This window comes from Gastrolobium bilobum, unplaced genomic scaffold (genome assembly GCF_033153095.1).
Source record: "Gastrolobium bilobum isolate Gb01-03AN ecotype WA unplaced genomic scaffold, APGP_CSIRO_Gbil_v1 utg68148, whole genome shotgun sequence".
Lineage (NCBI taxonomy): Eukaryota > Viridiplantae > Streptophyta > Magnoliopsida > Fabales > Fabaceae > Gastrolobium > Gastrolobium bilobum.
This window is the reverse complement of record NW_026896639.1, coordinates 137772-149172: the sequence shown is the minus strand read 5'-3', so window position 1 is coordinate 149172 and position 11401 is coordinate 137772. Positions and strand designations below refer to the sequence as shown.

Below are 11401 nucleotides of genomic sequence, written 5' to 3'. Positions count from 1 at the left end.
TAGTTGTCTTGTCAATGGTGCATGGAATACTGAAGCTTCCTGGATCCTTCAACTTTGGAGGCATGTTTTTCTGCAGGATTACACTGCACTTCTCTGTTAAAGTGACAGGTTCATCCTCTGTGAGCTTTCGCTTCTTAGATAATATCTCCTTCAAGAATTTGGTATACGAAGGCATTTGCTCCAGAGCTTTTGTAAAAGGAATGTTAATTTGCAATTTCTTAAAAATATCTAAAAATGTAGAAAATTGCTTCCTTTGTTCATGTTGTTTGAGCTTCATAGGATATGGAGGTTTCTCAAAATGAGAGAAATCTCATTGCTTCTTTTGAACTGCAGGAGGTTGCTCTTTTGCTTTTTCTTTGCCTTCTTGGATGTGGTCATTCTTGTATGTAGAAACTTCAACTTTCTCTTTTTCTAGCTTCTCACTTTTAGTAGTGATGGCATTGCAGTGCTCCCTTGGATTCACAATGGTATCACTAGGGATTGTTCCTTGACTTCTCTCAGCCAACTGCCTAGACAACTGGCCTATTTGACTCTCCAAGTTTCGGATGGAAGCATCCTGGTTCTTTTGGTAGGCTCTTGTCTCAATTATGATATCATTAGTAGTTTTGGCCAGTTGTATCATCACTTTCTCCAATTCGGATGGCTCTTTTTGTGGCAGAGGAGGAGGTTGCAGATAGTTGTTGGATTTATAATCCAAGCCGCTCCCTTGATTCCTCCTTTGAAAGTTGTTCCCTTGGCCTCCATTCTGATTTCTCTGGTAACTTTGGGTATCCTGTGGTGGCCTTGGATCATACCACACTCCATTGACTTGGAATGGTTCAGCTCCATTGAATGTAGGGCACTCATTAGTCTCATGTGGCTCCGTGCAGTGCTCACAGTTAAATGCATTAACTTTGGATATTGAGATCTGCATCTTGTCGAGCTTGGCATTCATACTAGCCAACTGTTGTAAAATCACCTTTTGCTCCGCTAATGAAGCATCATTGCTCCCCAGTTGTAGAAGTCCTTTCTTCGGTTGAACTGGTTAAACTTTCATTGAAGCATTATCAGCTCTTGCCATGTTGTCGATTAACTCTAAAGTTTCAGCTGCTGTCTTCCTTGCTATGGTTCCTCCAGCTGCACCATTGACCACCATCCTGGATTCCGGCGTCATTCCATTATAGAAAACTCTGGCCTTCTTTCCGTCCGGCAAGTCGTACTGGGGACACTTCCTGATCAATTCTTGGAACCTGGTCCAAGCTGCACATAAAGTTTCTCCCGGATGTTGAGTGAAGTTGGTGATCTCATTCACCAACTTGTTGTATTTCTCCCTAGAGAAGTGCTCTGCAAAGAATTTAGCAGCCAAATCATCCCACGTTGTGATGCTATTGGGAGCTTGCCTATCCAACCATCTCAGAGCTTTCCCTGTTATAGCAAAAAGGAATAGTCTGAGTCTAATTGCATCGTCGAACACCCTATTATGCTTGGTTGTATCACAGATTCTCAGAAATCTGTCCATGAAATCATGGGGGTCTTCATAGTCTTCTCCGCCAAATGGATTTTTCTCAACCAAGTTTATCAGTGCTGGCTGAATGTCAAAATTATTGGCGTTGACTGGTGGTCTGATGATGCTTGAATTCGGCCGTGTAAACATGGGAGCCAAGATTGACTCCATCAATTCCTCAGTAGGAGGTGGTTGATTATTTGCGGCCATCTCGGGTTCTGCTTTTGGTTCTGAACTCGAGAATTCTTCCTGCTTTCTTTGCTTGGCTAGCTTTCGGTTCTTCTTTGCAGTTTTCTCTATTTCTGGATCAAACTGTAAAGTGTCTCGATTTACTTTACCTCGCATAAATTGTAGCAAAAAGATTAGTAACAAAATAAAATCCAATAAAGAAATTCAAAAGTTAAAAATAAATTAGGCGTAGTCAATCCCCGGCAACGGCGCCAAAAACTTGTTGCGTAAAATCGGCAAGTGCACCGATCGTACCAAGTAATAAAAAGTGAGTAAGAATATCATCCCACGAGGATTGAGGCACCAGATTTAAATTTAACTATTCCTTTCTTAATTGGATGAACAAAAGTTGATTTGTGAAGTAATTGTGTTGTGACAATTGTGAACTATTCAATATTTCGTGAACAATTCAAAAAGAAGTTTGAGAGCTTAAAGTAAAAGGTTGAGAGTTTGAGAAAAATATAAAGAAAAAACTATTGCAGTAAAGTACTCCAACACCTTTCCGATCCCTACCTTGTAATCTTGATTAATATTTATATTTAATTACCCAATTGATCAAACAATTCACCATCTATAATTAATTAGTTAAGCCCTAATCCCTTAGTGATCTTAACCTTATTAACCCTATTAGAATCCTAATCCCTTAGAAATCCTTTTTCAAGTTAATCTTTTAGCCCAGTGAATTTTCCACGTTTGCAGTTCATGTAGCCTATCCCTAGTGCATACATGAACTGTTATTTTACCCTTGTCAGGAACTAAAATCCCAATATTCTTATTGAAAACCCTAACCCTCGCAATCCTAATAGAGTGATCAATTTTAAAAGAATTAAAAGATGAAGAACAGGATAAAATAAATGCAATTTGAAATAATTAAATATAAATTTAACCAAACTACAAGGGGTTCACATCAAGGGTTGTGACCCTTACCACAATATTAAAAACTAGCCAGACATATTCATGTCTGACAATTCTAAAAATTGAAAAGAATTCATAAAATAAAATAATAAAACCAGAAAATTGGAGAAGAAGCTTGCTCTGCGTTCTGCCTCCGTCTTCCTCTCTGTGCAAAAGTGTGTTTTTCTCTTGAGGTCCGAGTCTCTATTTATAGAGTCTTTGACCTGGTGGAGAATCTTGATCTAATCTTTTCCGCATCTCACTGTAATATTGTCTCTGATTTAAAAAGGATTTAATGCTGATTGTCCGCACCTCCCACGCCACTAGCGTGGTTACCACGCTGTGAGCGTGGGAGTTTTTCTTTATAATCCTGGAGCACCGCGCAACTAGCGTGGTTTCCACGCTGCAAGCGTGGGCTTTTTGAGTGGCGCTACTAGCGTGTTAGCTTCTGCCTGAATTTGATCTCTGGCACTACTGGTGTGGGAACTCGCGTGGTTCCCACGCCAGTAGCGTGGTAACTTCTGCCTGAAAGGGCTCCCTTCACGCTATGAGCGTCATACCCACGTTGTGAGCGTGAACCTTCAGTTTAGCTTTTCCTCTTTAGCTCCAATTTGTCTGTTTTTGCTACGAAATCAACACAAAATCAGTATGCAATCTCTGATTAAGATTTTGACAAATCAACAGTGATTATTGCCCTTTTTGCTTAAGATTTAATCAACATTCTTTCTCTTTTTGGTTTAGATTTCCTTATATGCTGAACGCATATCACCGTGCCAACATTATCCCTCACATCGTCATTCACATTTAGTCGAGAGCAAGGATAGAGTATCATCTATCTTTATTGACTAAATATAATATTTCACAGGAACTAGGAATCTTCTTCTATTGACTCTAAGACAGATCATGACTCTTCATGATCTCTTACTATGCATAGATTCCCGAGTCAATTAGAAGTCATCTCAGCCCTACCGGTCTTTGTGAACGACTAATCCCTTATAGGGGATTGTGAGTCCTTTCGGCATGTCCATCTATACTTATGTATTGGAGTTATACCCAAGAGTACACTGTTCTCCCCATTTTCAGGCGGATAGAGTTGTACAGTCAAAGTATAACTCTAGGACATAGTATTCGATGACATCCTTAAGTCTAGGACGATCCGCACTACCAAACGTTCAGAGACTTTACAAATCCAATGATACTCTCCATAATGAATCCTTGTGGAGTCTCTAAGCGGGTCAGTTTAGTGCTATCTGTTCTCCAACAGATCCACCCACGACATCAGCTAAGGCATCACCATGCCTGCATTCCATGAGGTCCCTACCGTGTATCTCCATACAAGTAGATGATGTTGTACTAGTCTTATTGAAATCACCAATACCCTTTCTTAGTGATTCAAGACCAGGAACATATTTTAGGTAATAGACATTCAGTGTCCTCGAGTCCTCATGATCATGATCCCTATCATAGATCCCCGAGTGAACACCTATTCTATTCCTAGGGTCTTTATCTTTAAACGCATATTAACAATAAAATATTGGTGAGACATAAATATGATAAAGATAAAGTTTGCTCATATTTATTAATCATGAAATACTAAATAGAAAAAGGTGTTCATATGATAAAACAGATTGTCTCTAGGACACCTATATACTAACAGTATTGAGACTTGATGTGTATGCTATTTATTTGGTGAGCATGAGGATTGTTCATGCCACATTGATTTGGCGATGTTTAAGTTTATTTGAGTTGTACAAACTATCAGGATCTGTCCGGTCTACGTGTTGTAGTTCCGTGACTAGAGACTCACTTTCAGTTATTTAATTAATGAGGTGTTTCAGTTAGCTGTACTTTGCAATTTACATATAGGCAATGTTTTGAAATGAATTAAGTAATTCAACTTGGTAATGATAATGACGTCATAATTGAAAAGAAAAAAGATATTCTGCATTTTTAATTAAGCGTGGCTTAATACGATGACATGTTAACAAACCGGGTATACACGGGGTGTTACATAAGGCCCCCCTGCTTGGTAACTTGTGCAGTCAGGGTGCCAAGATGTACTAGAACTTAGGTCGGCTATTCGTAGTGTGTAGTGTTCCAAGCAAGATATAATAATTTAACCGATCAATAATGCGTCGGCCTTCATGTTTTATTTATCTTGTTGCTTTCAAGTATGAATTTTCCAGTTTGTCTGCAAGATTTGAGTGCTTTAAGTTTGAACTTCTATTATTGGCTTTGCTGTTGTGTTGACCGACTAAGCCCTTAATTGTTTTGGCTTTGTGAAAAGTTGATCGCCCATCACAATAAGCGAGGACTGCCCCCGTCGATAATGGTGCTCAGAATATATACTTTTATATTTATATATGATATATCAATTTCTATAGAATTTTTGAGAGACACTTTTCTTTATAAGAAAGAAAAGACTTACTAGATTTGACCAATCCGTACTGGGAGGTGTGGCTGGATCACCTCCTTTTCAGGGAGAGCTTATGTTTATTGGATAAAATTTCATGTGATTCAGTAAAAAGAACAGAAATTCCATTTTTGCTAAAGCTATTCATGTGATTCGATGAAAAATAATAGCAAATCGTGATATATTTTCTATATAATAAATGGGTCTTTTTTTTTTTTTTTTTTTCAAAAAAATGTGGAGATAAATGACAAAAAAATATTGGAACATAACTTTTGAAGAGATGATGGAAGCAGGAGTTCATTTTGGCGACGGTACTAGAGTAAAGTTGTCTTGCCGTAAACCCCTCGCCAAGTGCTTAGATAATCTATATTACCATTTCATTTCTTAGAAAAAATGCTCACCACAGACCCACCACCATATGAATAGAGGTCAGAGTAATTTACTAGAATACATTTAGATGAAGGCAATTTCTACGGACCCACCACTTCACAAGCTATAATATTATAGTATTTTGAGAAGTTACTGTGGTATTGTCTTCAAATTTCAAGGGCCCACCACTGAGAATGCAATAATGTTTGGTGGCCTACCAACAAAGTGTATTTGGAGAAGTCACACAAGTCTTTAAAATTCAGGGGTCTGCAAGGCGAAAGGTTTATGGGTCTCTATCAAGTTATCACGCATGCCGATTGGTCAGATTTTTCTTGAGGAATTCCTTTATTGGCTCTACTACAAGTCTGATGTCTTTCTTGGGTCTTTGATGTCCAGTTGCTCAAATTTTGAGCCTGCAATAACTAATATATAAGCATTTAAATGATAATAAAAATGTGCCTAGATGGGACGTTGGCCAGATGCCAACCATCTAGGACTTTTACCGGGGGCGAGAACCAGCACGACCTTCATTGTACATCGGGGGTGGAAACCATTTAAGTCTTCATTGTATACCGGGGGTGAGAACCGTCTTGGCCTTTATTGTTTACCGGGGATAAGAACTGTCCCGACCTTCATTTGGGATTTATACAGCCACCTGTGAATTATGGGAATAGCAAACTTGCGAGTGGACTTTATGTCCGTTAATTGTAAGGATGCTCAAAAAAGCGTTGTAAGTAAGGATGAAGTATAAAATACTCAATGATAATCATGCATGTGCTAGTGAAGAAATATCCTCATTGAATGTCAAAAATGAACATCGACAATTAGAATGTTACATGAAGTGTGGCGTGTAAATGTTGGTTGGACAAATTTAAATAATTTGGTAAATGTTGATCATTCTGCCTGCTTGAAGGTGCTCATCGTGGGGTCCACCACCAAAAGTATGTGGATGAAATAAAAGCAAATTGCCAGTCATTCACTTTAGGTGCCTTGTGACTTTAAATCTTGTTGATGGTTTTAAAATGGGGAGCCTTTGTAGCCTTCTTTATGCCATAGAACTTGACATTAAATATTTTATTAAAAACGACAAGAGGGGAGGAGATGACGAGTCAATCATAACCATGCTGATCGGTACTGGTGGTGTTCTGAAGCAAAAAGCAACAGGAGATGGTGTTTTGGGTTGAAAGATGATCGAAACATGGTTGTGCGGCTTGATGACCGAAAAGTCCATGGCGGTCTGAACTGACATCCAACTGGAAGATGGTTGTGTAGCACGTGTTTCTAGTTTTTTGATCGGTAGAGGTGGGCTTTTGAAGAATATCCTAAGGAAGTGATGCCCTGTGCTCTCATGTCGTTGGTCATGGCAGAGCTATGGAAGTTGTACGCGTTGACGAGGGTGATGCTTTTCTGGTCGGCAAGTTGGCAACCAATTGCAGACTTGAAACTAATTGCGACCGATAAGAATTTTTGACATTCCACGAGCTGCAACTTGTGCATGAGTCGATCATTGAGAAATTTGCAGAGTCTGACTGATTGACATAAATTCGACCGGGTATGTTGTTCTTCAGATTCTCCTTTTTTTTTGATTCTCTACTGTCTGAAGGATTCTATTCTGTTGGGAGTGGTGGGTGCTTGTTTCTGGTTCTAGCCAGTTGATTCTTGAAGTGCGTACGTGAACGCCAAAGAGGGCATGTGAAAGCCAGAGAGTTGCGTGAAAGAGAGTTTTCTTCCATTAGATGTTTAGAAAGTTGGTATGTGAATGCCAAAGGGTATTCTGACGCATGAAAGAGTTTTGTATGTGAACGCTAAAGAAGAAGGTTGTTGGTGGGCCCCTCCTGATCGATTGTTGACCGATTGGTTGTTTCTCCTTGGTCATTTCTAATTGATTGTTATCTATTGCTCTCTTGCTGGTTGGTGCTGGTTGGTTACTCTCTTCCTGGTCGGTTGCTAGTTGGTTGCTCTCTTCATTCTCTTCCTGGTCGATTTCTAGTTGGTTGTTATCTTCCTGGTCGTGTAAAAGTTTGTTGACCGACATTAAATGATTGTGCTCCACGTGAACTAGATAATTCAACACTCGAATCGATGGTGACACATATTTTCTCCGGATCGGTGGTAAGCGTTTCAACAAGTTTGTAGGACCTAGTTTGGTTTCTCGGGTAGATTGTCAGACTGTCGCGTGGGTATGTTGAAGAAGTGAAAATATTAATTTTTTTTACTGGGATCCATGTTCTTTTATCTTATTATAAATGAAATGAAAAAGTGAATTTCTATTTTGAGGATCAGCATGCTTCATGTTGCTTGGGCGAGGATTGCACCTCTGATTGATATTAAATGTGGAAACATTGCCTGGGGAATTTACACATCTTTCCTGATTAGCAGCTACTGCCACTGATGCTTTGGTCTATCATCACTTCTGTGCGGTCGAACTCTGTGAATCATGTTACTAAGAAGATATGGGCATCACCGATCGTTAGGAGTATCGGGCATAGCTCTAAGACATTGTAAGTAAACTTTAAAATGTTGAGGTTGATTCAGCGGATTCTGAGATTCACAGGGGGACTCAGATTTTAATTCATTCGCAGGGAGCTCAAGGCGGAGCACATGTTAAATAGTAGGCCGAGTGCGTCGTCTTTCAGTTAGGAAGTAACCTGTTATGGTTGTAGCGATTGGAAGTAAAAATAAGTCAATTGATCATATACGCAATAGGAGATCCAATTAGCATTAATTCTTGAGTGGGCCCTCAGTTATCTCATGCTTAGCTTTCCAGTTGAATTAGAAGTAAATGTGTTAGGCGTGAAAGTATTTTTCGTCAAACATGCATGCCTATGTTGTCTGAAGCTCCATCCTTTTGACGATTTTAACATTCGGTTTGATTGATGGTGGGTCCTACATTGAACTTTCTTTAAAGTTTACTTTGTTTGGAGGTAGAGCCCACGAAAAATACTAGGAACCTTGAAATGTTGATTTGCTTTGACTACATGACATTTGTTTTTGTGAAACCAATGAACTCAAAATGAAGAGTTCAATTATATAAGAGTTTTGAAGATAAGAAACAAGCTTATAAGCGACTTAAAAGATAATACAACTTGCAACAATAAAAAAGTCCAAGGAAGCAAATCATTCAACACACATGATCAAGATTGCAGTATATCCTTGGGGCTTAGATCTAAATGTAAAGGTAAATGATTAATGATGCATAAATGAGCTCAAAGGATATTTAAATCTATGCATGCATTATCCATGACACTAATCACTTGAAAGTTTTTAAATAATTCATGAAAAAGACCCTTGACATATTTCGTAACCTCAAAACAATTTCAACAAGTCAAGGAATTGCACTAAAAGTGATTAGAGGCAAGTCAAGATGCTTTACAACTCAAACAACTGTAATACTTAAGTTCTGTCAAGAAAGTATTCAAATACTTTCTTGACTGTATTGGAATACTTGTACTATGAACAAAGTATTCGAATACCTTAAGAAAAGTATTCGATTACTTGATGAAATATTCGAATACCTCACGAAAAGTATTCGAATAGTTACTGGGCAGTAAACATTCCAACGGCTATAAACGGCTAGTTTCATGCCAACACCTATATAAACTCATTTATTATGATTCAGAACACCAAGAATTACTATTCCATTGATTTTGCAATCATTCTTGTTTATTCTTATTGAATAAAACACATTCATTACTTGTTCTTACTCATATTGATCATAAAACTCCTTTGAGCTTCATTCTTGTGTCATTGATCAATACCCATAAGCTTCAACTTGTATAATCTATAATTTAAGAGTACAAATCCATTTCTAAACAATCTCCTTCTGTTTATTTGAGTTGAGAGTAGTGAGACCCTAGTGAAAATGTCGCTCATAGCCTAAGAAAGTGAGTGAAAGTGTAAGAATAACCAAAATTTCTCAAGGTTGTAGTGGTTTGTCAAGCACCCTTGAAGCTTGACCATTAGTCGAAAGTTGATCGAGTGGCTTCAATCTAGATGTAGGTCACGGTGGTAGTGACCGAATCAGGATATATCTTGTTTGCAATCTCTCTAACTCCTTATCTCTTTACATAAGCATTGTTAGAATACTTGAGCATATTTAAATTCATACTTTGCTTATTATTTGCTTGTACTAATTTCTATTCTTCAAACTTTACTTGTGTCAAATCATATAAACTCAAGAAATTCGTTTTCAAGAAAGAAAGTGAAGAATTTAAAACTCAATTCACCCCTCCTCTTCAGTTTGAGACCACTTGTCCAATAGTTTTGATTTCTAAACTTTGAAATATCAACTTTAGATGTGCATGTATTTCAAGACACCAATTTGAGTAGCTTTCTATTAGGATTTCAAGACTTGAAATTAACTTCTTAGACCAAAAAGTGGCCGACCCCACATCATTAAATGGAGAAAGAAAAGGATGTTCTATCTTGATAATGTTTCACAAGGTAAGAGAAGTTCAACGTGCTTCAAAAGGTACTGAAGAAGTGGGCTCTATTTGTTATTCTTTAATGTTTGAATGAACGAGGAGTATTGAAACTTTGATCGGGAAACTTTGAAGCAAAACGAAGAGTGAAGAAAACATTAAAGAAACAGGGAGGTAGGATGCAACTTTGTCATTGGGTTTCTTCTCATCTGACTGGCGAGTTGGTTCTCTTTGGACAGACATGTATGACTTGGAGATCATCTTCTTCTAGGTACATCTAAAAGATGAACGTCATGGCACTATGATTTGAGAGGCGACCGACATTATGTTCCAATCTAAGAGGTGACTGGCATGATGCTTTGAGGAAAGCTTCACCGTTGTGACCGACCGGTAAGACGTGTGTGTTGTTAGATCTGGCCTCTTGTGCAGTTAAGGTGGTTGAAATCTTTAAGCAATGTGTCTCTGATTTCTGATTTGTCATTAATTATCTTTGGATGTTGATAACAAGCAACTGGATTCCATTGCCGAGGAGGAGGGAGAAATATTGGTGCCCTAAAGGGCGCTCAGTTTCTACGAAGAGATTGTACGATTGTTCGACTTCAGTTCGATCCATGGTGGATTGGTGGCTGCCCAAAGAGCAGCTATATTGGCTGATGCAGCTCCTTATTGCAGTAGCCGACCAGTGAAATGTTGGAGACATAAGGGGAATACAATCACGTGGGATCATATGTTGGGTGGTCCAAGCCTTCCATGTTGGGTTTTAAACTTTATTTGAATAAAAGTAAATAGAAAATGAAAGATTTTGTGGTGAAGAAGTGTGTCCCTTAGGAATTTGTTAGTGGACATTAATGAGTTTAAAGTTTCTAAGAAGTAGTCATTAATGTGTTTAGATTTCCTAAGTTAGTCATTAGTATTTCTAGTTATTTGCTATTGCTTTTAAATAGCACCATGTAAATAATTTGAAAGTAAGGCTTGAATGTTAAAAAGATATACAAAGAGGTATATTCAGAGAACTCCTTGTGTGTTTGAAGTGTTTGAGAGAAACACCATTAGAGGACCTGTGATTCACAAATTGGTATCAGAGCTTGAGTTATGGAGAGTGTGAGCACTTCCAGTATGTCATTGCCCCGCCTGACAAAGGCGAATTACGTGAATTGGAGTATCCAGATGAAGGCGTTGCTCGGATCCCAGGATGCTTGGGATGTTGTTCAGGACGGTTTTGCTGAACCTGCAACCACTGCAGGATTTACAGCAGCTCAAACCAAGGCGTTGAAAGAGACGCGTGCTAAGGACAAGTCAGCCTTATACACGCTTTTCCGAGCTGTAGACGAGTCTGGATTTGAGAAGATAGCAGGAGCAACGACGTCTAAGGAAGCATGGGACATCTTGGAAAATGTCTATAAAGGTGCTGATCGAGTAAAGCAGGCCCGACTTCAAACTCTACGTGGTGAGTTGGAAGGCATGAAGATGAAAGATTCAAAGGGTGTATCCGAGTTCATCACCCGCGTTCAAGCCGTGGTGAATCAGTTAAAGCAGAATGGTGAGGAATTATCTGAGACTAGAGTTGTTGAAAAGATTCTCCGGTCGTTGACA

The 11401-nt window shown here is 38.7% G+C and overlaps 1 non-coding gene across 1 annotated transcript; it reads left to right on the top strand.

Moving 5' to 3' along the window:
- The first annotated feature begins 1190 nt into the window (after window positions 1-1190).
- On the top strand, window positions 1191-1297 carry LOC133301216 (small nucleolar RNA R71). The gene has a single exon (XR_009750153.1). It is a non-coding gene; the product is annotated as a small nucleolar RNA R71 (small nucleolar RNA).
- The last annotated feature ends 10104 nt before the right edge of the window (window positions 1298-11401 follow it).